Source organism: Triticum dicoccoides, chromosome 4A (genome assembly GCF_002162155.2).
Source record: "Triticum dicoccoides isolate Atlit2015 ecotype Zavitan chromosome 4A, WEW_v2.0, whole genome shotgun sequence".
NCBI lineage: Eukaryota > Viridiplantae > Streptophyta > Magnoliopsida > Poales > Poaceae > Triticum > Triticum dicoccoides.
In genome coordinates, this window is record NC_041386.1 from 713,071,066 (window position 1) to 713,077,318 (window position 6,253).

Below are 6,253 nucleotides of genomic sequence, written 5' to 3' on the forward strand. Positions count from 1 at the left end.
AATTTCGTCGGTGAGGCCGTCATCTACCCCCGCATCGGCCTCATCGCAAGATCAATGAAATGCTGCAACCAGCGTGATGATTTGCTGGAACCTTTGTCGCAATTTGCTGGAACCGGCTTTTTTCTTGCCTCAATGGTAACCATGGTGACCACGATGACCGCGGGGAATGTAGTGCATTTTTGCTACAACCACATCCTACTTTGCTACAACCATATCCTGTTTCTGCTACAACCCTTTTCTTTTTTGCTACCATCCTCATTTAATTTGATGAACTTTTTTCATTTTTGCTGGAAGCGGTGTCCCGATTTGCTGGAACCAGCTGGTGGATGTGCTTCAAGGTTCACACCTCGCCGGAGGAAGCTGCATCCAGTGGCGAGGAGGGCTGCATCCAACGTCGGTCAAACGCCGGGAGTTGCAACCATGTACGCCGGAGCTACAACCGGTGACCAGGGGAGCTGCAAGAAGGGGGTGGCGGTTTTTGCTGATGTTTTTTCTTTTTTACAGAACCAAATTTTTTGTTTTTTGCTAGAACCGATGTATTGTTTTGCTGGAACAGATGTAATGTTTTGCTTCATCGGCTGCAGAGCTCTCAAATGTTTCATGTCGTTTTTGCTGGAACCTAAGTTTGGTTTGCTGGAAGCGTTATTTGATTTTGCTTCAATCGACCACTGGAATTATGTAGGTACGATGCATGTCGATGGAGGCCAGCAGAGACGGCGACGCCTGCGGCGAGCTCGACGGCGAGGACGGAGGGGGGTGGTGCACCAGATGCTGCAACCGCGGGGGCGGGGAGCTTCAACCGCTGCCGACGGAGGCTCCGTGTCAGCCATGGCCAAGTTTGGCGGGGGATCTGACCACGACGGAAGCTGCGAACGAGTGAGATGGTTGGGAGAGAGCTGACGCGCGGCGAAGGAGGCAACCGACGGCGAGGGCAGCAACCGGTGGCGAGGGTGGTGACCGGCGTCGGGGGCCGCCAAGCCGGGTGGTGCTTCGGGTTCGGGGGCCTCGCTCATCCATGGCGGCTAGATGCGTACACAGAGGAAGGAAGAAGAAGCTGCGCGATTTGTTTTTTTTTTTGCCCGAATCCAACGGTCGCACGGCTCAAATCTAACGGTCTGGGCTAGACCGGCCGAATGTTTCGGCCGGCGCGCCGGCGCCTAGCGCTGGCCTAAAAAAAAACTCACGAACCCTTCTTCAAAAATTCCTCACGAGCCCTATTGATCCTCTCTCTCCTTCGTGCCGCCGCCGCCGTCTACATCCTCCATCAACATTAGACTGTCGGATGCCTTCTCTACAAAACTTCTCCTCCTCTCCGGCGTCTCAGGCAAGTAGCAGCACACAAATTCCCTTAATTTGTCCCGCTACAGCAGCGAGGTAGTTGTCCTCCCATAGGTTTATCTTAGATTATGATCAGTTTGGCCTTCCTTGCGATCCAGCGATTTCTAGGTAATCTGTACTCCCATTAGCCATGACGGAAGTATCTGACAATTTCTGTGTATGATCTCTATCGACCATTGCATCAGGATAATTAATCTCACGTGTTGCTGTTCTTTTGATTTTTTGGTAGATCTCCGATCGTGGTGGGCGAGCAGCGACCTTTCCACCCCTGAGGTTCTAGCCTATGGTGCCAAACATATCCATGATTTTCCAGGATGTACGTCTCTCTCAGTTATTAATTTCAGGAGTTCGTATTCTTGCTGCTTCCAGACTATCTAGATGACGAGGATAACTTCAATAATTTCCCTTACCTAATTTAATTTTAGTTCTTGATTGATTGTTCTTAATTAATCAACCTGTCTAGCATACTGAGAAGTGAAAAAATTGTGGCAATTGGATTTCTTGACACAGCCCTGATCTTCCGACACAACTTGCCGAGTTCTTGTATTGTACTGCTCCATTAGTTCCGCTCTCAGTTATTAATTTCAGGAGTTCGTATTCTTGCTGCTTCCAGGCTATCTACATGACGAGGATAACTTCAATAACTTGCCTTATCTATTACTTTAATTTTATTTCTTGATTGATTATTCTTAATTAATCAATCCGTCTAGCATACTGAGAAGTGAAAAAATTGTGGCAGTTGGATTTCTTGACACTGCCCTTATCTTCCGACACAACTTGCCGAGTTCTTACGGGAAATGGACGCATGTATTGTACTGCTCCATTAGTTCCGAGCGGACTTGTGTTTGCAAGGAAACGAATGTGTTTGCAAGGACACGATAGTATACGCGCATGTGCCGAAGACTTTGCTGGGATAAGCAGGCATGCAGCTGGATCGACTCCCTTCAGGCTAGCTGGAACGTGAAGCCAGCTTTTGCATTATCCATATACACGGGTGTACAGGAAAACATGATTTGGTGGCTTTGTTTACATCTCATTACCTAATAATTACATAGAACTATAATTAACAATAGTCGTCTCGATACACCCATATTCGTATATGTGATGGACTTGAACAAATGACAAGGTTATAGGTGGATGCCCGACTCTGTAGCGATCCAAATAACTCATCTTTAGAAGAAGTTATATGATTTACATATTTAAGTCATTTGCGTAGGGATTATAATGCATTAATATCAGTGTGGCATGCGCTCATATTAGCTAAACTAGCTGTGCAGCATGATGTTCTCTTCAGAATCTCCTCTTTTTTAGTATGTTGGGTTTTTGTTCTCCTATATTATATTGAACTTCTACTAGACTTGGGGAATCTTTATCCTTTAGCTACAATTTAATCAGACAGATGTTGGCAAGTTGATGTTGGATACTAGACTCAGCAGATGCTATGTTGAGGACGAACTGCACGCGGCTCAGTTCAATTGACACAAGCAAGTGGCAAGGCCCGCTCCATGTTCCTCTAGCATGACTGGAAAACCAATTGTTATAGTTGTGGCCTCGGAAAGCAGGACGTAATGAGAGGAGCCGTGCACACTAGAGGAACCAACATAAAGAGAGGGAGAACAACAAGATGAAGACACGATTTTTTTTGGATTATTCATTTCGAGTTAGCCATGGAATCTGAAATACTTGTCATACAACAAGAACTTTCTACATAAAAATGCGTTTCCATGTTTATGTTTTCTATCTATGCTTCTTTTTCTTATGCCTTATGTTTCCCAGTAAAATAGACACATGCGAAAAACGAATTAGTATATTTTAAATCTCAAAAAATGATATCATATTATACATTATGTAGAGCACAATAGTTTCCACAACATTTATCCAGTACATCATATAATACGAAATCACTAATTGAGATTATAATATTAGATTATTTGATAACAAAAAAAGATGATGTCAAAACTATGTTCGGAAAAGGCTCATATTTGTGAATGCCATCCCATTTGGTGCAATTTTCTATAGATAAATAAAATAACATGTAATTGTGGAAATACATAGAAATTTCTAGCCCGCACATTGGGCGGGCCACTCTGCTAGTTGTAAAAAAAGCATTTGTGTTCAGAGCAATATGATTGCTGTTGATTCTTCTGATTAAGCCATGTCTTTCTCTTTGCTGTTCAAAAAACACATAGCCTACGATGTAGAGACAAGTGTTCATACACGCAAGACCAGGAGCTAGGGCTAGTCTTCTTTGTTTTCTACTGTTAATCATGCCTCCGGCGATGCCGTGCGACGCTGTGGATGTACTTCACGCACCTGGAGGTGATGGATCGGCAGGGGGTGTGGGCAGGAGGCCCCCGCCCTACCTCTCCCTTAATGGACATACCGCACGCCGGAGGAGGTGTCGGATCGGGAGGGGGGCGCAGGCAGGTAGCCCTCGTCCCTACCTCTCCCCGGCTGTCCCTAGAGGGGGCGGCCCCTGCTCGGGTCCCAGGCGGTGGTCTTGGACCAAGATCGCTGGGCGTGCCGAGCCCTGTGGCGGTGATGGCTCAGGGAGCTTCGCCAGTTCTGTCGATGATGCAAAGCAGCTCTCCGGCTGGTTCAGCTCAGTTGAGCCCTGTTGGGGGTCGGACAGGGGGCCTTACCCCGAACGGGGTCACTCGGGACGACATCATTGCTTGTGGAGGGATTACAGACCCTGTATCCGATGGCCGATGGATGAGCTGTCGCCTCCAGGATCAGCGGGATGTTGATGACATGCAACTACGGTGCGCCATGCGGGCGGCCAAGCTTCGTGATATTGAGGTCACTACTAGTATGCCAGTCAACACTTCCAATTCAATCTTGCATTTTTCTAATAATGAGATTATTCATAATGCAAATCAGTTGGGAGTTTCTCTGGGTAGTAATGACTTTGAAGTTTCTAAGTCCGTCAATGATCTCTTGGATCTTGAAGCGGAGTGCGCTTTAGAGATGATTAGAAACCTAGCGGCTGTCAAACCTATGAACGATTCTGATGTAGATGCTTTGGGGGTCAATGTGCTTGATAGCTTTTGTGCGGATCTGGCACCCTCTCTTCCTAAGAATGAGGAGGATGACTACTCTACTTCCCCAAGGGATTCCATTATTGCTGGTTCCTAGGTGGATAGGTCCACCGAGCTTGGTCGTGAGGACCGGGTAGAGGACCAAAACAAGCCTAAACGCAAGTGGAATTGTAGGATTTATCCGGCTTGGGCCGTGCGTAGAAGCGCTAGGATCCAAACCACTAAAATATTTCATGATGAAATATGAAAGGAATTTTTTGGAATAGCAGAGGTCTTAAGGACTTGGCTAAAAGAAGGTTTCTAGCGGAGGCTTCTATAGAACACAAATTGGATTTATTACCCTGTCCAAAACTGGAAGGGACAATTTCACCCCCCAGTTCCTTAGTACTCTGTTGGGAGGGGTTGACTTCGATTGACATTGTCTACCTCCAAGAGGAAGATCCGGTGGGATTTCACTTGGGGTTAAATGCGATTCGTTGGAAGTTCGGAATGTGGTAATGGGAGACTTTGCGGTTAAGTTTCGGGTTCGGTCAAAGGCCGATGGTTTAATTGGGCTTTGGTGGCAGTATATGGTGCCGCACAACCTGAACTCAAACCAGACTTTTTGGCGGATTTAGTCCGTATTTGCGGTAACGAGCAGCTTCCAATCCTTATCGGGGGTGATTTTAACATTATCCGTAGACGGGAGGAAAAAAACAATGATAACTTTGACGGCAGATGGTCATTTATGTTTAATACAATTATTGAAAGCTTAGACCTTCGAGATTTTGAGCTTTCTGGTAGAAAATTCACTTGGGCCAACACATTACCAGTCCCGACCTTTGAGAAGCTGGACCGGGTCCTAGCGAGCATCGAATGGGAACAGAAGTTTCCCCTAGTGATGTTCCAAGCGCTCTCTCGTGCAATCTCCGATCACACCCCATTGTTGGTTGACTAGGGAGAGGCAATGCATGTGGGGAACAAGAGTACGTTTTCTTTCGAATCAGCATGGTTTGAAAGAGAAGGGTGTCTGGATCTAATAACAAGAGAATGGGCTAAAGATTCAGGAGGGAGAACGAATGTTGAGAGATGGCAGAATAAGATCAGGCATTTGAGGCAATTCTTACGGGGTTGGGCTAAACATCTGAGTGGGATATATAAGGCTGAGAAGGAAAGGCTCCTTCTACTTATTCAATCCCTAGATTTAAAAGCTGAGTCCTCCAGCTTAGATACGAGAGAGCTGGAAACTAAAGTGGAGGCAGAATTAAGACTGAAAGAACTGCTCCGTGAGGAGGAATTGAAGTGAGCACTACGAGCTAAAGTCTGCAAAATTGTCCAAGGGGATGATAACACACCATTCTTCCACATGATTGCGAATGGCAAGCACCGAAACACTACTAGGGAAAACCTTATACACATCATCTTAGCAGTAGCGCTGGACAAAAAAGGGCACTACTGCTACTTAGTATTAGCATGTTTAAATAAAGAGTGCTACTGCTACTATTTTAGCAGTAGCATGTGCTAGGAAAACGCGTTGCTGCTATGTTTGTACTAGGTGCAGATGGCTAGCCCCATTTAGCAGTAGCGCGTATCTGTAACCAGCGCTACTGCTACGTCCCATAGTAGTAGCGCGTATCTCGGAAACGCGCTACTACTTACTTACCTTATCCTGGAGCGGTTGACCCTCTCACTCACTCTTCCTCTCACTCGCTCTCGCCCCCGCCGAACCTGTCGTCCGCCGCCGCCACGCTGCTCCTCCACCGAGGTACTCCCTTCGTCCCTCCTCCTCCCTCCTCCATCCTTCCCTCCCTCCTCCACCCTCCTCCTCCAGCCGCCCTCCTCCCATCGCCCCTCCCTCCTCCTTCTCCGGCTGCCCCCTCCCTCCTCCTCCGGCC